The sequence below is a fragment of the Ursus maritimus genome, unplaced genomic scaffold (assembly GCF_017311325.1).
Source record: "Ursus maritimus isolate PB19 unplaced genomic scaffold, ASM1731132v1 scaffold_1, whole genome shotgun sequence".
Classification (NCBI taxonomy): domain Eukaryota; kingdom Metazoa; phylum Chordata; class Mammalia; order Carnivora; family Ursidae; genus Ursus; species Ursus maritimus.
The window spans coordinates 63,271,829-63,296,674 of record NW_024423343.1 but is presented as its reverse complement, the minus strand read 5'-3'; the positions used below and the strand labels follow the sequence as shown (position 1 = coordinate 63,296,674).

General features: G+C 36.0%; 1 pseudogene; it reads right to left on the bottom strand.

Moving 5' to 3' along the window:
* LOC103659878 overlaps positions 1-24,846 on the bottom strand; it is a 159,975-nt pseudogene that overhangs the window by 64,912 nt on the left and 70,217 nt on the right.

Genomic DNA, 24,846 nt, shown 5'->3' with positions numbered 1-24,846 from the left:
CCCCCCCCCCCCCCCCCGCAAGCTCCTTTATCATTTATTTCTGCCCTGATCTTTATTAATTCCTTCCATCTGCTGGCTTTAGGTGTCTTTGCTTCTTGTTCTTTTTCTAGTTCCTTTACGTGTGAAGTTAGGTTGATACTTTTCTTGCTTCTTGAGGCAGGCCTGTATTGCTATATACTTCCCTCTTTAGGACAGCTTTTGCTGCATCCCAAAGTTTTTGGACCATTGTTTTCATTTTCATTTGTTTCTATGTATTATTTCTTATTTGATTTCCTGATTGACCCCTTCATAGTTTAGTAGCGTATTGTTTAACCTCCACGTATTTGTGGTCTTCACAGACTTTTTTCTTATGGTTGACTTCTTTGCTTTGTGGCATTGCGGTCAGAAAAGGTGCAAGGTATGACTTCAATCTATGTGTCTTTGTATTTTTGTATTTGCTGAGGCCTGTTTGGTTACCTATGATGATCTATTCTGGAGAATGTTCCATGTGCTTGAAAAGAATGTAAATTCTGGTGTTTTAGGATAGAATGTTCTGAATGTATCTGTTAAGTCCATCTGGTCCAGTTTGTCATTCAAAGCCATCATTTCCTTGTTGATTTTTTGTTTAGATGATCTGTCCATTGATTTAGCATGGGGTGTTAAATCCTCTGCTATTATTATTGATAAGTTCTTTGTTTTACATATTTGGGTGCTCCCATGTGGGTGCATAAGTATTTATAATTGTTATATCTTCTTGTTGGATTGTCCTCTTTATTATATAGTACCCTTCGTTGTTTCTTGTTACAGTCTTTGTTTTGAAGTCTAGTTTGGTAGAAATGTTGCTATTACGGCTTTCTTTTAATATCCATTTGTATGATAAATGTTTCTCTACCCCTTTACCTTCAATCTGCAGGTGTCTTAAAGTCTAAAATGAGTCTCTGGTAGGTCGCCTATAGATGGGTCTTTTTTTTTTTTTTTTAATATGAATTCTGGTACCCTATGTCTTTTGGAGTATTTAGTGTTGAATCCATTTCCATTCAGTATATTTACTGATATCACTACATTTTGCAAACAATGTGTCTTGTTGTTGGCTTACTTTTGTTGATTTTGATGTCTCCTGGATCCAGAGGTCTGTTTTCTTCCCCAGATTAGGAAAGTTTCTAGCTATTACTATTTGAAATAAATTTTCTGCCCCCATTTCTCTCTCCTTCTGGGACTTCTATAATTTGGGTGTTATTTATTTATTTATTTTTAAGTTTATTTAAGTAATCTCTACACCCATTGTGTGGCTTGAACTCATGACCCTAAGATCAAGAGTCTCATGCTCTTCTGACTGAGCCAGCCAGGTGTCCCTGCATATTGTTACGTTTGATGGAATCACAGAGTTCCTCAAGTTTATTCTCATTTTGCATATTTCTTCTTTCTCTGATCAGCTTCGTTGTTTTGCATTACTTTGTCTCCTAGGCCACTAATTCATTCCTCTGCTTCTTCCAGCCTGCTGCTCACTGCATCAAGCCTGTTTCCAATCTCATTTATTGCATTCTTTATCTCTGATTCTTTTTTTAACTTTTATCTCTGTGGTAAGGGTCTCACTGATCTCTTCTTTACTCAAGCTCAGTGAGTATTATGATCGTTGCTTTAAATTCTCCATCAGGCATGTTATTTATATCTGTTTCTCTTAGATCTCTGGCTGTGGCCTTATTTTGTTCTTTGGGGATGAATTCCTCCTTCTTTGCATTTTTGTCTCTGACATGTGCTGTGTGTGCTCAGCTGTTGTGTTCTGGCTGCTCTGACCTTCAGGCTCGTCATCTGCAGGGGCTCTCCTTGCCTGCTGTGTGCAGTGTTTGGTCCCTGGCCTGGATGTGGGGAGTTTTAGCTAGGTCTCTGGTCCACTTGTAAAATGAAACCTGTCACCACCCCTACCAGAACTGAGGCCCTGCAAAACTGGTCAGGAGATGTGGTGTGGGCAGGAGTTTGTGTTGGTCTTCTGGGAGAGGGGCCTGCTGTGCTGGGACTGAGGCAAGCTTGACTGAGAAGGCAGTCCCACCAGAGCACAGAGGGGTGGGGTGGGCTTGTTGTAGGCAAGTTAGGCAACCAGTGTTTGTGCTGCCCTACTTCCCACAGGGGGCTCTGTATGCTGAGGGGGAGGGGAAGGAAATGGCACTGGCCAGCTCAGGGTTCACAGTGTCTCTGTGAACGCTGCCTCTCAGGGACAAGCTCTGAGAACAGCAAAAATCTCCCCATCTCCCCACTGTGTCCTGGTGCTCTTCAGATTGTTGTCTCCATACTGCCTGCCCCCCCCCCCCCAGGTTGTTTGCCCATTCTTCTCTCCAAAGAGCAGTGCTTTCCCCTCTGGGCTCTATCTTAGCCAAGTCTGCTGACCTTTAAAACTCCAGGCTTTAAGTTCCATTGGTTGCAAGAACTCATGAAATTCAGCCTCTCTTGTTTTCTAAGCTTTGGGGAAGTGTTCCCCTTGTGTCTTCCTCTGTGTGCTCCTCTTTCTTGCCTCTCTCTCTAACTACTGCTCCCTCTGCTCCTTGGTACCTTCCATCTGTTTCTCCTCCAAACCACATCTCCACACTTCCTACTTCTTTGATGTGGCCTCTTCTCTCTCTTTAGTTGTGGTATTTGTTCTGTCAGTCTTCAGGTTGATTTTTGTGTATGCGGGGGGTGGCGGGGGGTTTAGGATGATTTGATAACGGTTGTAGTCATAGGATGAAGTGAACCCCTAGGGTCCTCTTACTCTGCTGCCATCTTCTCTCCAAACAAACAAACAAACAAACAAACAAACGAACAAACAAAACAAACCCCATGGCTTTTAATGGTAAGATATGCTGTTTTGTAGCCACCATAAAAATGGTTTTGTATTTCAGATACAATATTAAATCTAGATTTACATTTACACTATATGGGTCAGTCTGGCTCATCTTGTCTCTTGCCGGTGACAGGCAGAGGTTTGTAGTGTCACTTGGGAAATGTGAAAAAACAGTAAAAGAATCATTTAAACAAAGTCAGTCTAGAATTGTTCTTAGAATCACTGAGCCTTATATCCAAACCAGGAGATTTTTCAGAAAATCATCATTATTTATTTTTTATGTACTGCCATTTACTGCTTAAAGTGCAGGAAATCAATTTAGTTACATTAGAGGAAAAACTACAGGGGGGAAAAGAGACTAATAATAAACTGAGAATGCTGATATTGGAATTGCACAGTTCAGCCTAATTATTCTCGAAATGGTAACATTTGCCAATGACAATTATCATACTTATTTAGAAAGTGAGCAACACTTTCTGAGAAATTTCATCTTCATATACAGTTATAAAAACATGGGCCTATATTTAAATAGATTATATGATCTATTTTATCCATAAACTTCTCACCAAAATTTCTTTTTAAGTTTTTTAATATTCACAGTGTCATGCAACGGTCACAATATCAATTTGAAAACATTTTCATCACTCCAAAAAAATTCCAAACCCATTAGCAGTCATTTCTTATTTGACCCCAAATCCTTCAGCCATAAGCAACTACTAATCCATTTTCTGTATCTGTAGCTTTTTCTATTTTGGATATTTCGTATAAATAGAATATGCAATATGTGGTCTTTTGTGACTGGCTTCTTTCACTTAGCATAATATTTTCAAGATTCCTCCACTCATCATTCTTCCTCCATCATTCCTCCACTGTGTCACTACTTCACTTCTGGTAATTACTGGTAATCCGTTCTATAGATACACTGTACATTCATCAGTTGATGGGCATTTGGGTTGTTTGCACTTTTTGACAATTATGAATAATACTGCTGTGAACATCAACATAAAAGTTTTTATGTGTATATGTTTCCATTTTCTTGGGTATATATCTATGATTAAATCCCTATGGAGTCGCAGGGTAATATGGTAACTGTTGGACATTTTAGGAAGTGCCAGACTATTTTCCAAGAAGTTGTACTGTTAGTGTTTGAGGCTTCCAATTTCTCCATATCCACTAGTTATTATCTTTATTATAACCATACTGGTGCCTGTATAATGGCATCTAATAATTTTGATATACTTTCTTTGATGGCTAATGATGTTGAACGTCTCATTTATTGGTCATTTATGTCTTCTGATTTCTTACAGTAATGGTTTATAATTTTCAGAGCATAAGTTTTATAGTTCTTTTGTTAAATTCTTTAATTTTTGATGCTATGATAAATGTGAATTTTATTTTTCAGATTGTTCCTTGGTAATATATAGAAATAGTTTATTTTGGGGGCACCTGGGTGGCTCAGTTGGCTAAGCATCTGACTTCAGCTCAGATCATGATCTTGGGGTCCTGGAATCAAGCTGCATGTAGGGCTCCCTGCTCCGTGGGGAGGCTTGTCCCTCTTCCTCAGCACCTCCCCCAACTCATGCACTCTTTCTTTCTCTCTCTCTTAAATAAAATCTTAAAAAAAAAAAAAAAAGAAGAAATAGTTTATTTTTGCATATTGACCTTTCAAAGTTTTTTTGAACTCATTTGAGTTCTGTTTTTCTTTAGTGGATTTCTTAGGATTTTCTGTATGCAAGGTGTCATTTGCAAATAGTTTTGTTTCTTCCCAAAATGTTTTCCTCTTACTTTCTTGCTATTTGGACTAGCTAGCACCTCTAGCATAATGTCAAATAAATAAATGAATGAATGGGTGGGGGGACAGAGCTGATGGCCTGTTTCTTTTCCCTTACCTGATTTTAAGGAGTAACCATTCAGTCTTTCACCATTAAGTATGGATTCGTTTTTTGTTTTTTTTTTTCCTCTTTAATCCTAGACAGCCTATCAGGTGTTTTTGTCATGGAAGTATCTTGTTTTTGGTCAAATGCTATTTCAGTACATATTGAAATGATCATGTGTTTTTTATGCTTTATTCATAAGGTATAGTACATTAACTGGTTTTTTTGTTTTGTTTTGTTTAGGTTTTAAGATATTCAACTTTGCATTCCTGGGACAAATCCCATTTCTTCATGATGTATAATCTTTTTATATGTTTGATTTGTTTGGGTTCATGGTATTTTGTTGAGATTTTTGAGTATTAAAATATATTGATCTGTAGTATTGTGATGGGTTTGTCTGGCTTTGGTATCAAGGTAATACTGACCTTATGAATTAGTTAGGAAACCTTCCTTCCTCTTCTGTTTTATGGAAGTGTTTGGGGAGAACGGATAATGTTTCTTTAAATGTTTGGTAGAATTCCATTGGTGAAATCATCTGGACATGTGCTTGTCTTTGTGGAGTTTTAAAATTACTAATATTATATAAACTCTAATTGGTATAGGCCCAATCCGATATTTTTGTTGTTTCAGTTTCAGAAACTTGTGTCTTTCTAGAAATTTGTCCATTACATCTAGGATATATAATTTTTTTGCATAGAACTGTGCTGTATCATCTTTAAATCCTTTTATTTTTTAAAAAGTAATGTACCTTCTTTCACTCTTGACCTGAGTGATTCTTTTTTTTGGGGGGGGGAGGGGTCAATCTAGCTGAAGGTTTGTGATTAAAAACAAAAAATTCTTTCAGAAACCAAATTTGTTTTTCTTTTTTTCCCCCCTAATCTCTGGTTTATATTCCAATATCTATTTCTTTTTATTCTTCTTGCTTTGGGTTTAATTTGCTTTTCTTTATCCAGTGCCTTAACGTAGCGAACTGGATTATTGTTTCGAGATGTCTCCTGGGTTTTTTGTTTGCGTTTATAGCTATAAATTTCCCATAAGCACTTCTCTAGCTGCATTCCGATATACGGTATCTTCATTTTAATTCATCTCAAATATTCACTAATTTCTCAGTTTTTATTTGATCTGTTTGCTATTTAGAGGTCTTAAAATTTTCACTGATACGTCAGTATTCCCCAATTTTTTTTTTTTTGTTACTGATTTCTAGTTTTACTCTGTCTAGCTTCCCTCTGTATGTACTTTGTATAATCTCAGTCCTTTTAAATTCTTTAGGTTTATTTTTTTTTATGGCTTATCATATGATCTATCCTGGATAATTTTCTGTGTATATTTAAGAAGAATGTATATTCTGCCCTTGTTGTGTGGAGTATTGATATCTCTTAGGTCTAATTGATAGTGTTTAAGTTTTTTATTTCTTTATTGATCTTTGTTCAGTTCAAATATTGGAAGTAGACTCTTGAACTTTCATTATTATTTCATTATTATGTTTCTCCCTGTAATTCTGTCCATTTTTGCTTCATGTGTTTGGAGTTTGTTATTAGGTGCATATGTGTTTATATCGTTAGATTTTGTTGATGGACTGGCCTGCATTTTCTTGTAAAATGTTTATCCTCAGTAAAATTTTTTGATTTAAAGTCTCTTTTGCTTGATAGGCAGGCGTATAGCCACTCTATCTTTCTTATGGTTGCTATTTGCATGACATAGGCCTTTCTATGTATTTGTATCTTTGAATCCAAAACGTCTCCTATAAACAGCATTTGATTCATGCTTTTTTATCTAGTCTTAAAATCTCTTTTGAATAGATTACTTATTTCCTTACCATTATGAATATAATTGGATTTAATTTGTCCTTTTACTGTTTAATATATCGTTTAATTTCATGTCATTTTTCTTTATTTCTCCTTTACTGTTTATTTTTTAAAAGGTAATATTTTTTAGTGTAACTTTTAAATTTCTTTAATGATTTTTAAGAATATATTTAGGTTTAATTTCATGTCATTTTTCTTTATTTCTCCTTTACTGTTTATTTTTTAAAAGGTAATATTTTTTAGTGTAACTTTTAAATTTCTTTAATGATTTTTAAGAATATATTTAGGTTTAATTTCATGTCATTTTTCTTTATTTCTCCTTTACTGTTTATTTTTTAAAAGGTAATATTTTTTAGTGTAACTTTTAAATTTCTTTAATGATTTTTAAGAATATATTTAAAAAGTATCTTCTTAGTAGTTTAATGAGGGCTTATCCTATAAGAATCCATTTCACTTTCTTAAGAGTGGGAGAGGGGTGTAAAGGGATGGGGAGAGAGTATCTTAGGCAGGCTCCACATCCAGCACGGAGCCTGGCAGGGGACTCAAACTCACGACCCTGAGATCATAACCTGAGCTGAAATCAGGAATTGGATGCCTAACCATCTGAGCCCCCCAGGAACCCCTCCACTTCACCTTTATAATAATTCTAGTGAGACATAGAAATATTCTTCCGATATAGCTCTATTCCGTCTTTCCCTTGTGTTGCTATTAGTTATAGATATTACATCTCTGTTACCTAAAAATACATTCTTTTAACTATTACTTTGTGTAATAATTTCATGTCTACTAAGAAAACTGAGAAGGAAAGCAAGTACGTATTTAGTCTGTTGTATTAAACTTATTTACTATTTTGAGTTCTCGTCTTTTGTTCCTATAGATTCCCATTACCACCTGGCATCCTTTACTTTGGTACAGCTTTCTTCCTACCTACCTCCTTGGTGCTGCTATCGTGAAATTAATTACATTTCTATTTGGTATAGTTCCAACAATGCAATTATAAACCTATTTATTTTAAAAAAACAGAAGAAAATAGTAGTCATTTATGTTGTCTCTCGTAATTATATAATTACGTTTACACTTGCTCTTTGTTTTTCATGTAGATTTGAATTACTCTATCACTTGCTTTCACTCTTAAGATCTTCCTTTATTTCATTTTTTTGTTTTGTAAATGTCTTTATATCCTCTTCATTTTTGAAGATAGTTTTATTGGCTATAAGATTCTTGGTTGACAGCTTTTATTCTTTCAGTAGTTTTCTTCTTTTAAGTAGTCCCCGTGTCTTCTGATCTTTATTATGTCTAGTTATAAGTCAGTGATTAATCATAGTTGGGTTTCTTTGAATGTGACAGGTGATTTTCTCTTGTATTAACAAAATTTTCTTTGTCTTTGGTCTTCAGAATATTTTCTATGATGTGTCTGTTATAGCTTTTTGTGTTTCTATTGCTGTAGCTCTCTTTGAATTTATATTACTGTAGTGTAGGTGCCTGACATTTAGCTTTTTTGACTGTAACATAAGTGTTTGACATTAAGCTTTTGATCATTGACACATCCATTTCAAAGACCTATACCTTGAATGAACGTATTGCTAGCTATACAACTAGGTAAAGATCCAGACTACCCCCACTACTAAAGTTCTGCTTTTGGAAAGCCCTGGGTGACCTAGATAACAGACTAATTGAATGCCCCTGTATTTCCCTTTCTGCACTTCAATTTTTTTTTTTAAAGATATTATTTATTTGTCAGAGAGACAGCACAAGCAGGGGGAGAAGCAAGGAGCCCCCTGACCAAGGAGCCCAATGCGGGACTCAATCCCAGGACCCTGGGATCATGACCTGGGCTGAAAACAGGTCATGACCATAACCAGCTGAACAACCCAGGCGTCCCAGATTTTCATTATTGTTTTAAATATGAAGAGTAAGCCTGTGAAAGCCTAGGGACTCCACTCTCAACCCCAATAAAGGCAGAGCCACAGTTCCTTTCTCTTTCTGTGTGTCTGTCCTCTGTCTGCCTCTCTACCCGCAACCTCACCGTGTGGCCCCAGTGTGCCCTGTATTCTCTACGACTTGTGAATAATACATTTTTATTTCTCCTGATGTTTGTTGCCAAGGTGCATCTTGTAGTTATAAGAACCACAGGGCCTGCACAGCCCTAACATTTGGCTCCAGTCAGGGAAATGTCTGGTGGTGGGTGGGGAGGGGGAAAGGTGGGGGGCAGGAGGCTTGCCATAAGTAGTACTGGCTCCTTTGAGTGCCCCAGGCATTCCTAGCTTATACCCACACTGTCAAAGGCTGGAACAAACACAAAACAGCTACTTGGAGTTCATCGAGCTTCTTGGAGGGTTTAGGTTAATGTTTGTTTGTTTGTTTTTGTTATAATATTGGAACATTTTCAGTCACTTTTCTGATTTTATTTGTTTGTTTCCTTCTATTTCTCTCTACCCTTCCGGTACTTCGATTATGTAAAGGTTGGCATATTTAATGGTGTCCCACATTTCTCTGAGGCTCTGTCCTTTTGCTTTTTTTCCTTACCCTCTTTTCTCTCTGTTCTTCAGATTGTATAATCTCTATTGATCTATCTTCAAGTACCTTGATTCTTTCTTATGCCAGTTCAAATACACTATTGATCCCCTCTAGTGATTTTATATTTTCCTTTGTGTCACTGTACTTTTCAACCGCAGTATTCCCATCTGGTTCTTTACTCTCTTTGTGACGTTATCTTCACATCTTTCATTTTTTCCCCTCTTAATTCTGGTTTCTTTTAGTTCTTTAAATATGTTTATAGTGGCTTCTTTGAAGCCTGTGTCAATTAAATGTGACATCTGGGCCCTCTCACAGTTTCTGTTGCCTGCTGCTTTTCCTGTGTATGGGTCACATTTTTCTGTTTCTTTGCATGTGTAATTTTTTTTTCGGAACAGTAGATATTTTGTTGTGGTTGTGGTAATTTGGAAACGGATTCTCTTCTTCCATCTTTGGTATTATATTGCTGTTTATTTAATGACTTGATGCGATTATTTTCTTTTGCTCTATAATAAATCATCAGAAACTTGGCAGATTAAAACAAAACAAATTTATTATCATATTGTTTGGGGGTCAGAAGTCCAGACTGATTTTCCATGGGCTAAAATCAGGGTGTAACAGCTTGTCTGCTTTCCTTCTGGAGGCTCAAGAGGAGCATCCACTTCCTTGCTTTTTTCCAGGTGCTGCATTCAATCAGTTTTTTGACTAGTGGTCCTTGTCTGTTTTCAAAGCCAGAAAAAACTAGTCAAGATTTCTCATGCTTCATCACTCTGATACTGACTTGACTGCGTCCCTCTTCCATATTATAAGGATTTTTATTGTTATATTGGGCCCACCTTGATAATCTAGGAAGATATGCCAATCTCAAAGTTACTTGATCAGCAGCCTTAATTCTACCTGCAAATTTAATACCTACCATTTTTACTTTTTAGCAATGAAAATATGACCCACTTTGAAAAGCCATTATTCTGCCTATCACACTTGGGTAGAATAATTTCCTGAAGTGCATTTCTCCAGTGTGAGGTCTCTGAGGCCACTCCCTGTAAGGAGCAGCCTTGGGCATGAGCACAATCATTCTGGATGACTTTATTTTGCATACTGGAAAACAGTGGTTCTTAAATATCTAGAATCGTATCAAATGTAATATAGCTATTTATTAGCAGAACTCAGACTAAAAACTAGTTATTTTACATACCAGTTCAGTGCATATTTTTCTTCATCAGTCTACCTTCCAAATATTTGGAAGTGAGAATTGCAATGATGGTGGCTACATAAATTCATCTTCATGAAGGGAATGCTGTTATTAGTGACTAAGTGGACACATACACTCATTAGACAAGACTGTCACAATTAAATTTATTTTGTAAATGCTAAAAAATTTTTTTTAAAGATTTATTTATTTATTTATTAGAGAGAGACAGCCAGTGAGAGAGGGAACACAAGCAGGGGGAGTGGGAGAGGAAGAAGCAGGCTCCCAGTGGAGGAGCCTGATGTGGGGCTCGATCCCAGAATGCCGGGACCACGCCCTGAGCTGAAGGCAGACACTTAACGACTGTGCCACCAAGGCGCCCCTAAAATATTTTTTTTTTAAAGATTTTTTAAAATTTATTTATTTGACAGAGATAGAGACAGCCAGCGAGAGAGGGAACACAAGCAGGAGGAGTGGGAGAGGAAGAAGCAGGCTCATAGCGGAGGAGCCTGATGTGGGGCTCGATCCCATAACACCGGGATCACGCCCTGAGCCGAAGGCAGACGCTTAACCGCTGTGCCACCCAGGCACCCCTAAAATATTTGTTTTAAGGAAACTTTTCCACTTTGTTGGGTATTATTGGTTGACAAATGAATTTAGAAATGATTTAAAAGGTAAAAAGTTAAATTTCTAGCTGTTTGCCCTGATCACTGTTTTATGAATATATTCCAAAGCTTGTGATGCAATCTGGGTTGATTTGTACTGAGGTAATAAATATAATTATTACATGGGCTATCGGAAAATTACTGTCTCGGGGCGTCTGGGTGGCACAGTCGGTTGAGTGACTCTTGGTTTTGGTTCAGGTCTGATCTCAGGGTCTTGGGATTGAGCCCCATGTTGGCCTCTGTGCTCCATGGGGAGTCCGCTTGAGGTTTTTTTTTTTTTAATTTTTAAAAAAAAATTTTTTTAAAGATTTTATTTATTCATTTGAGAGAGAGACAGCCAGCGAGAGAGGGAACACAAGCAGGGGGAGTGGGAGAGGAAGAAGCGGGCTCCCAGTTGAGGAGCCTGATGTGGGGCTCGATCCCAGAACGCCGGGATCATGCCCTGAGCTGAAAGCAGACGCACAATGACTGAGCCACCCAGGCGCCCCTCTGCTTGTTTTTCTCTCCCTCTTCCCCTGCCTGCTGCTTGTTTGCTTGCTCCCTAAAATAACAAAAAAACCAAAACAAACAAAAAAACTCTCTCTAGAGAATTATGAGGAAAGAGATCAAATTGCAAGATACAAGGTACTTTGTAGGCACTGATTTTTGTCATAACCACAAAGTCTAATAATAGTTATTCAGTAATCATAGGGTTCTTTTTTTGTATGTGTGAGAGATTAGATGTTATTAACACCTTTAGAAATTTTCATACTGTCTTTTATTGCAATTCGTCTGTAAAATGTTATAATATTGAGAAAATTAGAATTTTTCCTGAAATATTAAATGCCAGGATGTATTATCCAGATCAGCATTAATAGCTATATATTACCATTTGCAAATTTTATAAAAATGGAGTCTTGAATAGCTTTTGTTTAATGCTAAATGAAAGAACTTTCCAAGTACTGTACTGCTGTGGACAAGCCTCACAGCAACTGAATGAGTTCTTAAACACGTGTAGCTGAAGCAGCATATAAAGATAACATACGGTGGGGCGCCTGGGTGGCACAGCGGTTGAGCGTCTGCCTTCGGCTCAGGGCGTGATCCCGGCGATCTGGGATCAAGCCCCACATCAGGCTCTTCTGCTGTGAGCCTGCTTCTTCCTCTCCCACTCCCCCTGCTTGTGTTCCCTCCCTCGCTGGCTGTCTCTATCTCTGTAGAATAAATAAATAAAACCTTTAAAAAAAAAAAGATAACATACGGTGACTAAATCAGGATTATGAATAGCAAGATCATATATATGAAGTGAAGGAAGGAAAATAAGAGGTAGTACTAAGGAGGATAAATCTACTTAGAATTATAAATGAGAGGGAGAGTCTAAAAGGAGAGGTGAAAGAGTCCAAGTCAATTTTTCCAGATAAAAAATGCTACAAAAAGTAACAGCTCAACAGTCACATGAATTTATGAGGGCAGAGGAAAGACCAGTGTTCTATACGCTTGAGCTTAATTGGAAGCTCTTTAATGTATTAACTGTAAACATTGTTCATTAGCAATATTAGCACCTAGTTCTTGAAGTGGATGTTTCATAACCCAAAGAACTACTGAACTAGGGAAGGCTCATCATTGTTTTGGTTTTTATTGAAAGGGTTAAGACTTTTCAAGGGGAACTTGAAGGATATACTGAAATTCTAATGGTTTCGCCATGTGTCTGGAACTTACATAAAATATTTATTTTTCTACAGGTTTGCTTCCTTTTGAGTAGAAAATATCTGCCTATCAAAATAGTGGATGTTTACTGTAAAGAAAACTGAGCAAAAAGACAATATACTTAATCATTATAACTCCAAAGCTTGCTTTTCTTTTGGATATCTTGAACGCAAGAAAATAAAAAATGTACACTCAGTATATTTGGTTAGAATGAGTACAGAAAAATTACATTATATCTATCTTACCTTATGCATGATCTTACCACTAATACTGCAGACATAGTCAGGATATGGGTGAGCATAGCTGTCCAGCATGAAGGCAAAGGGTAGTAAAATACCTCCATGGTTTCTACAAGGGGAACCTTGTATCTCCCTGGTTTTTCCTTGCAGGAACCTAAAAAAGGTCACTTTATTTGGTTTGTTTCTTTGAATTTGTACTATGCTGCAAACTTCTTAAAGATGAACAGGTTTGTTTTTTTGTTTGTTTTTTTTATTTGTTATTTTTTTTTTTTTTTTTTATGAACTTAATGATCAACAAGGGTCATTTGTACAGGATCTGAATAAATGAAGATCTTGATTAGGAAGGACAGCACCACTCACTTTTCATGTATTAATTAAATTAAGGTAACTGGTTTAACAGCTTAAGCCTAAGTGGTCTTCAAAAACAGCTATTTACTGTCATTGTGGCTGAGGCTGATGTGTGTTATACAGTGTAATACTTTAAATGATCATACTTTTAATACTTTCAATAATCATACTAATAATACTTTTAATAATGCTGAATTTGTCAAATTAGTTTTACTTAATTATGGCTAATTTAAGGTAAACTACTGTTAATCAGATTCTCACTGATTTGTATATATTTGTTTGACCTAAAAAGGGGGTGGGAGTTTTATGGTTAACAAAGAAGTTGAGTGGATATCGTCCATAAGAAAGTAAAAAAACACATTTTGTGATGGGAAACTATTTGAGACCTGCTGATTTAGAACAACATGGCCAGAGAAGTTCCTCAATAAGAAAACACTAGGAGAATTTGAAAATTCTGAATTTTCTACCACATTAGTTTCCTTTGTGTCTCTGTATCTTTGGGATTCAGAAAATAAATGTTGGGAGGCAGGAAACATTTTAATCTTTAAAAAAAAAAGCTTCTTTTAGTTGAACAGTCAAAGAAATGCAATGGGAGCAGGAAAACCAAGATGTGGCAAAACACTGAGGTGATTTGAAGCTATCTCTAGACAAGAGAACAGAAGAAATAGCCTGCGACTTTGCCATAAAGAATACTGAGGAAGAAAATAGTGATCTGTAGATTAAAGGATCAAGGATGACTGCTGTGTTTTCAACTTGAGTAACTGGTGGAATTTATTTTCTTTGGTGAAGATTTATCTATTATTTTAAAAGATTTATTTATTTTAGAGAGGGTGGGGAGGGGCAGAGAGAGAGAAGGAGTCTTAAGCAGACTCTGCGCTGAACATGAACCCTGACACAGGGCTGGATTCCACGACCTTGAGATCACAACCTGAGCCAAAACCAAGAATCGGATGCTTAACTGCACCACTCAGGTGCCCCAAGATTTATTTGAGAGAGGAAGTGGGGGGAAAGGGCAAGGAGGGAGAGAATCTTTAAGCAGACTCCCCACTGAGTGCCAAGCCTGATACGTGGCTTGATCTCATGACTAATGAGATCATGACCTGAGCCGAAACCAATAGTCAGCCACACAGGTGCCCCTGGGGGAATGTTATTACTGAGATAGAGAAGTGAGTAGGAGTAGAGGGTGTAAAGAAATTAAGAATTTTGTTGGAGCCATACTAAGGCTGATATATCTAGTAGATGCCCAAGAAATATTGGCCAGAAGTTGGATATACAGATATAAAGTGTAGGGAAGTGGTCAGCACTGAAATAAACCGGGGTTCATATAGAAATTAGGAGATAGGGAGAAGATGCTTATTGTAATCAATAAATGTTTGGATATAATTGTCCATATTTCTGAAGGAAAAGTAGAAAAACACTGTATCCTGTTGGGAAGTCACTATTACACAATTTGAACAAAATTAACATTTTTAAGTGCTTACTATGTGCCAGACACATTTTCAAATACTTTATATTTGTTAAAATGATATTCTTACAAGTACTATTATGAGTCAGTTAATGTTTAATATCAACACGAAGCACAAAAATGGTCAAAGCAGGGTCTATCTAATAGAGGGTAAAGAATTAGATGGACCAGTAGGCTAAGAACAGCATAAATGCTTCTGCCAAACTCCAGGGGAGTCCTCAGACTCCATCTTAATAGTCATGAGATCCTGAGGTTAGTGACACTTTGTATTCATAGATGGAGGGTCTAAAGGCATCTTTCCCAGTTTGGAACTAGTCACTTTGCAGAAGCACCTGCAAGACTGGGTAGTACATGCATCTCAGCTGGTGACGAGATTGCCTTGCTTTTGTTAGACCACTGTTACATCCCAGAATTTCCTGTTTGATTCCCTTATGTGTCTGAGAAGGATTTTTAAAAATAAGCAGCTTAAAAAAAAACCTAAAGGACATTGACAGTTCATATTGAGTGGGTCTTTATTTTTTTATCTTATATTTTAGAAAAAAAACAAAAACAAAAACTCTTGCACTGTTTTGGTTTGTCCTGATTATCAAGGGCTAAATCCTAGACTGCATGGAATAGTTCTGACTCAACTTGGTGATTTTTAGGAAACTTTGCTACCATAGAGCAGATGAAACCTGTTTGCCTTGTGTCAAAATGACTTTCGTGTAAATTAACCTAATAGGCATTGGCTAGATATTACCTTGGTTACAAAATTTTTGCAGAAATGAAATTGACATATTAAAATGCATTCAACCTAATTTTATTGTGGAAAATATAAGCAAAAATTAGCCATCAGATAAACATACACAAACTAGCATATGAATTTGATAGTATACATATACACACACACACACATACACACACACACAAATCTTGTGCAGAGTTCAGGCTGATATTCTTTGACAGTGCTGGCAATTTCCATGCATAAATCATGGAATATGAGATTCATGAACCACACTGACTGAAGTGAATGATTCTGTAAAGTTTAAATCTGACTTTCTGTGAAAGCCAGACTTTCTAGAATGAGGAATAACTTTTAAAACTCTGTGGGACATATCATATTAGAGACCATTATATTTATAAAAAGAAGGAAGAAAAAAAAATCTCACAGAACGAGAAAGGATTGTGTTTTAGTTTGTTTCTACTCATAGATTTTTCTCCTAACTCATTTCTATTTTATGTACCTATGGAGTCCTACTGAGCTCTCCAATTTCACCTGTTGTGTGATGTGTTCATGGAGCTGATATATTTCTTCTTAACACTGTATGAAATGTAGAGCAAACAAGCAATTTGTAAGGGATTTTTTTTTTTTTTTGAAAAGCTGTAAGGGATAAGTCTATGGCCACAGAGCTTGATTAGCTAAAAATGGATTCTCTAATGAGGATATGATTACTAGCTAGCTTCAAGCTTTATGATTCTTTGCTGGAAATATCACTGATTTTCTGAAAGCCTTTTGGAAGAGCAAGTACTGGTCCAGAGTCATGTATATATCTTCTATTCCTGGCTTGTTCTGTTATTTATTAAATAGTATAATCTCTTCTCACTTCGGTTTTCTTATGTATGAAATAGGAATATGGTGACTATCTTTTCTGATGCAGTGTGATTGTAGGGATCAAATGAGAAAATACATTGATAACATAGAAACATGCATATAGTATAGTTATACAGATGTTATAATGTATTTTTAATCACCCAGATTTGCACGATCCAAATGAAACATTTTTAAATCAAGTATAGCTGAGATACATTGTTATATTAATTTCAGGTATGTAACGTAGTGATTTGAGAATTGGACACTTAGTCCTTGGGATGAACATTGTATAGTTACATCTGTCACTGTAGTAAGTTACTATGTTCTCTATGCTGTACTTCTCATCTGTGACTTATTTTATAACTAGAAGTTTATACCCCCTCACCTATTTTTCCATCCCCCCCATTCCCCTTCTCTCTGGTAACTACTGGTTTGTTCTCAGTATTTGAGTCTCTCTCTTTTTCCCCCCACACATAATAGAAATCTTATAGTACTTGTCTTTCTCAGTCTGATTTATTTCACTTTGTGTAATACCCTATAGATATATCCATGTCACAAATAGCAAGATTTCACTTTTTTATGACTAATATTACATTGTCTGCATGTGTATGTATACATACAAACATGTATGTTACATAAAAACATATTTCATGTGTTATTCATCTATCAATGAACACTTTGGTTTGTTTCCATATCTTGCCTATTGTAAATAATACTGTGATAAACATAGGGGTGCATGTATCTTTTCAAATTAGTGTTGTCATTTTCTTTGGGTAAACATTCTACAGTAGAACTACTAGATCATTGGCATTTGTATTTTTAATTTTGTGAGAAAACTCCATACTGTTTTCCATAGTACTACATCAATTTATATACCCACCAGTAGTGCATGCGAGTTCCCTTTTCTCCACTTGGTGTGTCTAGTCTTTTGGATGGCTGTTCTGACTGGTGTTACCTCATTGTGGTTTGATTTGTATTTCCCTGATGATTAGTGACATTGAGCATCTTTTCATGTGTCTGTTGGCCCCAAATGAAATATTTTAATATTAACTTATCTTTTTGATCAACACCTTTAAAACTGATAGATTTTCAAAAGATAACTTTAAAAATTAACTTAAAAAATTGGCCTATTTAAAAACACAGATGATTATTGGTTTCTCTGTAAGTTAACTTTGCAAAAACATACGTATCAAAAGCAATTCTTAGAGAATTTTTTGAAAAACATTCCTCCTAGGAATATAGAAAATTTTTTCTGAATATTATTTCAGAGGCTTGTACATTTTTTAAAGCTCCTTGATTACTTATTCAAATTATTCACATCTTCCCATCTATTCTGAAGCACCATTATTCAAGGTGGTGTGGGCAGTGTGGTTGTCTTCAAGCAAAACTAAACAAAACTAAAACAAAACAAAAACAAAACAAAACAAAATAAAAACAAAAGCAAAAAACAAATTAACCCTAAAATCAAAAAGGAAACTTCTCATATTCTACTCTTCTTGGGCCATGACAGTTCTTTTGTTTAATATGTCTATAAACAGACATGTCATTTGTTCATTCATTTGTTCAACATCAACTATTTGTTGAGTATCTACTCTGTGCTAATGTATTGGGGCTAGAGCAGTGATAAAAGCAAACAAAGTCTTGGTCTTCAAAGATCTTGCATTCTCTGAGCCATATTACCATGTGGAGTAAAGAGCATTCTCAGCAGAGATCATAGCCATTGTAAAGACATTGAGACAAGCTAGGCTGGCATGTGGGAAGATCAAAAAGGAGGTCAGGGTGGCTGGAGCAGAATGAGTGAGAGAAGAGTGATACAAATGAAGATGTGGAAGTAGTCAGGGCCGATAACATAAGTGTTGAGACCAAGGTAAGAACATTGAAATTTATAGACGTGGTGTGCATAAAACTGTTAGATTAATGACTTTTTGCCATTCGTTTAACATAATGACTTTTCCTCAAAATACTGTACCTAATGAATGTGACATGATGTGATGTTTTTATTAGTTTCAGCACATACTAATCAATTTGGCATATAGTTTTTATTCAGAATAATATATGGACAAATTTGAATTATGCAGCATGTTGGGATAAACCCACCATGTTTGGGTTTTCATCATTGCACAAAGTATGTGGGATGGAAGAATAGAATCTTCTACCATTTATTTGTTGAATACACATGCTCTATACATGTGTTTAAAGCACCTTCTTGCACTGGGTGTTATGTGCAACTAATGAATCATCGAACTTTACATCGGAAACCGGGGATGTACTGTATGGTGACTAACATAATAAAAAATCATGAAAAAAAAAAAAAAACAGAAAAAATAAATAAATAAAGCACCTTCTTATCAAGCCTTAATTTGGCCCAAATGTTTTGTGTGTGTGTGTGTGTGTGTGTGTGTGTGTGTGTGTGTGTTATACCTCAGTTTTTAAGTGAAGTTTGAGTACATAAGTAATCATGAACCCTGAATATTTGTGAAGAATAGGACACAGAATTATTCATGTACAAAAGATGACTCCCTTGCAAACTCCTCCATCACCCACCATTCACAATCAAGACTTTCTTCCTCTTTTGGCAAGTACCTCTTTAAAAAATATGTTGTATCAAATTGTATATATTTATTTACTTTCAATTTTTTGCCTATATGAATTTGTTCTCATTATTCAGTTTTTCTAAATGTGAAAACTGGGTATTTTGGGTTGAGGGTAGAAGGTATGATAGTTTTCATTAAAATTAATGGATTTTAAAAATTTAGTAGTTTTCACTTATGGCAGAGTGTTGAAGGATAAATGAAGCTCATTAGGTGAGAAAGAACTGTGTTTTGAGATGAGAGGACCATGAAGGACCAAGGTAATTGAATAAGGGTTGTCTGTTTCAAATTGACTTTCTCTCTGGAGCTCTAGATACAGTGTCAGACTTTAAACAGCAATTTCTTTTGCTAGTAAGAACCAATGACAACTACACAAATAACAAAATCTCTGCATTTGAGTGCATTCCATCATGTTTACTTAGCTAGATACAATTGCAAAAAAAATCTTTATCACAGCCCAGGGTAGAGGTAGAATACCAACTGTTTAATTTGTTTTTGGTTAAAGCTGATTTCTAAAAAAAATTTTTAATTTCAGATTCTTCAAATAAATGCTCCCTTTATATTGCAAAGTATTTTTGTAGATTCCGTTTTCTACTGTTTTTTCGTCTTTGAATAGGGCCCAGGTGTACAGGATAGGTATTTCTTAATATTTAGGGTACATGGAATATCCTTATTGTTTTCTTTTCAGATCTAAATTTGGAAAACCCCAATGTGATTCCTAACAGATAGTTATCTAAAGCATTAGTTACTGGATGGCTTTGTTTGACTCTTAATGTTCTGTCAATGGAGGCCTATAATTTTTCTTCAGAGAATATAGCTCATCCAGATATATGCTCCTCATGGAGAGTTAGAATGAGTTTGAAGGTACAAGCAACTCTAATGACTAGTCATCTTGCTTTTAGAATTCTAAAAAGGAGGAATTCTCCCTCCCTCCGCTAGCACTGTACACTCAACCAATAAAATGCTTCCTATCATTCATTTGCCTTTTCCTGACGCTACCAAGTAGCCCTTTCTTTTTCTATTTTTCTTTTCTATGCCCCCATCCCTTACCTCTGTCTTTATCTCTATATTTATGTCTTTCTATCTCTACCATTATCTCTTACATTCCAGATCATAAGAGATTATATTTCTGAGTTAGCCATGGACAGAGCTTTTATACCTGGCTCCCTGAAGTCACTGGTCATCTCCTAGATAACGGATTTAGTTCATGTACCATGTCCTGATCTAATTTGTTATACCAAGGAAATAGGGTAAAATGGTATGAAGCGTAACAACATAAGTACACAAAATTAGTTCCAGACTCTGTTCAAGAGCAGTTTGTTGGCATAGCAAGAACTTAATGGTTTTATATCCAGAATAATCACTCCCTCTCTCCCCCCTTTGCCCCTCCCCCTTCCTCCCCTCACCCCCTTCCTCCCTCTATTGAGCTGCTCATAGAAGACTTCTTATTTGTACCATTTCTCAATAACTAGATTTCTGTGGAAAACCATATAGCACTGTTCATCCTTAGTCACTTCCTACTCTGTTGTGTACTGGAGGCATATTCTCTAACTGGAGGTAGAAATTATTACACTATTAGGATTGGGCAAAGTGAGGAGCATGACTCTTTCTCAGCATGGCTCAGAGGGTAATTCCCATGTAGTTGGGTTGTGGACATATGGTTTTTAGACTTACATTACTCTTGAATACCAAAGCGTTAAGATAGTATGATGGTTCAAATATTTTTTTATTCATTGAGGGAAAATAATGTTATTTTGGCTACAGGGGTAGATTACGTAAAATAATCCATTCCTAGTAATGATGAAGGTAAATTCTCCAAATGTTATTTGTAATTTATCATACGCTGTTATTGCCAGGTAATTTCTTAAATTTTGGAAATACTTACAGGTATTATAATCAACATGTTAGTCACATTCCAAAAGCCCCTCTTATTCTGCTGTCAGAAATACTTAAAAGCAAAGGTCCAAATTTACAATGTCAAATGATTGAGACCAAATAGGTAACACAAATGAATGGAAAAGGCATACTATAATATGATTAGGAGTGGGGGGAACCATGGCCAAGTAGAAAATATGTGCCATGTCTAAAATAGTCCAAAATAAGATTTACATTTCTCAGAACACTGTTGTGGCACATGAATACATATGAGCCACATTGGGGTTATGGACTGTCAAATTATAGCATGTGCCTGTTCATTTTTTTTTCCCCAAATAACTCACCTGGTAAGAGAAGAAAAAATAATAAAATGTAGTCCAGGGTAAGAGGGGATTTCTTAATCTCATGTATAGGAAAACCAGACTAGTTGATGGGGAGAAAAATACAAATTGTAGGGCAGAAGAAGAATGAATTGAACAGATGCCAAACCTGTAAGAGACTTGTGGAGATGACAAATATAACCTTAGATAAATTGTTTATTTTCTTCAGAGCATGAAGCCTAATTTTGAGATTCATTGAACTTCTCATCTTATATGCCTCTGCTGAAAACTAATCCCAATGAGACCTCCTGTGACCAGCCAATTTAATATTGTGATCACCCTGGCACTCCTAATCCTCTTAACCTTGTACTACTTTTCCTTTTACCCACAGCGCTGACCCATAACGCTGATGTTATATAACAAGAAGTAATATGTATGTACCATAGTAACATTCTAACATGTTATATATCATGGTCATTACTTAACTGTCTATTTTCCTTGCTAGGATGTAAACTAGATGAAGGCAGATACATCCTCGGATGTATCCCAAGGTCCTAGAATAAATCTTGAAACAAGATAGGCTCTCAAAAAATATTGGTTGAGTGAAAAATATAAGTGGACACGGGTATGGATAATTGCAGGTAGCAAATAAATTTGCTGTTGAATGACCTAATATTGTTGCAAAACAGGAAGAAGGGCTATCTGTTTAGAGGTAAGGATTTGAAGGAGTAGCAGGGTCTTTGAGTAGAATGGTGAATACTTTAGGAAGCTAAAGTCATGAATAGAACATCATCTGTCCTAGTCTATTGAAACCCTATCTAAAGGTGGATGCTTTAATTTTGCTATGGTAAGCTTGGTTCTGTGATTCCCCCCCCCCCCTTTTGCAAGACACTGAAGCCTGTGGCAAAGGAATCATGTACTTAAATTGAATTAAAGTAGTAGATTAGTGGATTGGAAGTTACCCAAGAACAGAGAACACTGTTAAGATAACAAGACCGTGATTAAAGCATTGGATGCAATAGAGTCTAAAGAGGAAATAAAGCCAAGGTGAGACATTAGCCTGGAAGAAAATTTAGGCTTTTTTTTTTTTTTTTTCTCTCTTATCAGAGAGAACAGCAAGCAGGAATACTTAGAAAAGGGTGTAAGAACATTATGGTGAGAATAGTGCTTTGTGAAAGCAAGTTACATGAGAACAGAGATTATTATCTGTTTGGATCATTGCTGTATACCCAGAAGTGCTTCGCACATAGTAGGTCCTTAACGCATGCTTGTTGGATGAATGGTGAGGTCCAGAATGTCACCAGGAGAGTAGGTTCCTATGGTACAGGACAAGGAAAGAGTTTTGAGATGAGAGGGAGAAGAGTAGCAATGATCAAATTGCTGAATGATTCATACCTGCTCTTTGATGCTTCTGTGAAAACCGAAAAAAGCAATTGGAGGCCTTGTGTTAAAGACCCTTAATTGCAGACCCATATGGCCAGTAGGTCTGCACATGGCAGATTGGATGGAGGGTAGATGTCATGAATGTTGAAAAAAGAGGGATTTTCTGTATCAGAGTGGAAAAATAGTAGTTTTGAAATGAAAAAAGACTAATTTGATCCATACTAATTTTGCCTCCGATGCCTGAAATATAGGGGACTGGCTGACAGAACAAATTCTCCAAAAAGTTATAGCAGGAACAAACCAAGTTTCATTTAAGGCAAAGGGGTAGAAGTAGCATGCTGTGAACATTCAGAAGTGTAAGAGGATTGATTTACAATGGAATAGTTCTTCCAAAGGGTGCATGGTTAAGAGGAAAAAGGCTGAAGAGGGGGCAAGGGGTAATTATGGGGGAAGAAAATTCTTCGGATGATAAATTATAAAGTAGAACCTACCAGTACCTCTGGAGAAGGATAGATAAACCTCCTCAAAGGGTAATAGCCAGTGTTTTGAGAGAATCAAAATACATTTCAGTGATATTAGCATTTATTATTTGTAACTAAAATAAGGTTATTATGCTCTGAGAGTATCACTATAATTAATACTTACTTATTGAGCATTATGATAAGCCCTACATGACATTAACTCATTTAATTCTTATAGGAGGTAACCACTATGTTTCTCCATAAACTGGGGCTCAGGGAGGAAGAGTAGCTTGCCCAAAGGTACAGACAATAAGTAGAAGAGTCGAGACTTAATCACAGAAAGTTTAATTATTTTTTAAGATTTTATTTAATGAGAGCAAGAGTGAGTGAAAGAGAGAGTGCGCATGAGCGTGGGTGGGGGCAGAGGGAGAGGGAGAAGCGACTTCCTGACTTCCTCCAGAGGACCCTGAGATCATGACCCAAGCCAAAGGCAAAGGCTTAACTGATTTAGCCATCTAGGCACCCTGAAAATTTGATTTTTAAATCCTTCATTCTTAACCACATCTGCCGTACTTCAAATCTCAGAGTTCTTCCCATTTTAATATAAAATAGGCTTCCCTTCTTGATTTACATTTCAGGTTTTCAGTGTTCCAAGTGCGTCTGACTCTGCCAGCCTCGCATAGACACAACTCTCAGTGACACAAACATGAAACTGTAAGATAACACTCAATTTTGAAGATGTGTGTTGAGAGTACAAAATAGTGTTGTTTTAAAATAGAAACTAAATGATTTGAAGTTTTGGTATGAATATATATGAAAATTTCACTGAAAACAGTGAACAAATTCTAATTTACTGGCTTCTGTTGGAGATTGGGAAAGGGAACAAAGATAAAGAGAACAGACATTATATGTGTACTGTATATTTTAGACACATGATTTATATGCATAATCTAATCAAATTTACCTAACAACTGTGTAAGGTATGTATATAAATGCAGAAACAGTTTCAGAAAGGTTAAGGTCTTACAGTTATCAAATGGCAGATCTGGGATTTTTGAAGTCAAGTAGAAATACTCTGAAGTATTTATTTCACTACCCTGTGCTTCCTGATAGGAATATGATCCAATTAGAATTTAGCTCTGTGCACACATTTTATGGGAAAATCTGTGTAAATGAAAAGCATCTGGTTAAATATAGGGGTGCCAGATAGTTTGGTCTTTTATGTGTACTAAAACAGACTAAAATTTGCCCATGTGCAGAAAAAATGATAGTCTATATAGGAAATTAGATAAAATTCAACATATTCCATTTCACTTCATGGAGATTTAATTAAAATGTAAATTTTAATCCTAAATGAAAACAACAGCAATAATAATTAACATTTACTGAACAATTACTGTGTGTAAGACGCTATGCTAAGCACTTTACATATATATATTAATCATTACAAGTGTATTGGGTCCTCATATCTTGGGTTCTGTCTCTCCAGCTTGATCAGAATGTTTTATATCAGTGGTTCAATGGTACTGATCCATAGATTGGGGCTGGTCTGGGTTCAATGAATACATCCCAGATAAAATAAACAAGCTAGGAAGAGGACCTTATTTAAATAAATATATTTATTTAAAATAAGTTTCCCTAACAAATGAAAGCTTTCCCTAATGTGACAAAAATACATATCTTACTGATTTAATATTCACTGTGTTGCATTAGTCAGTCCGTGGATTACTCATGGCTCTAACAATTAATTCCATACTTGCATGTGACATATGAGTTGTATCAAAACGTTGAATATGTTTAATAAATCTGTAGATTTTAATTTTCCAAAATAATGATCCAATCTCAGAAATGAAGATTGTGTCCAGAGCACCCAACCATCCTAAAATGTAGACAGAGCTCCTTTTTTCCCCCATAAGTGACAACATTAAAATCCAATTTATTTTTTCAAATGAAGAATTATCATACTTAGTCAAATATAGTACATGCAGATCATGACGGTGAATTTATAGAAGGATCCCATTGGAGTACTAGAATGTTCTAGTATACACAGTAGGGCTTACAGTAGTGTAG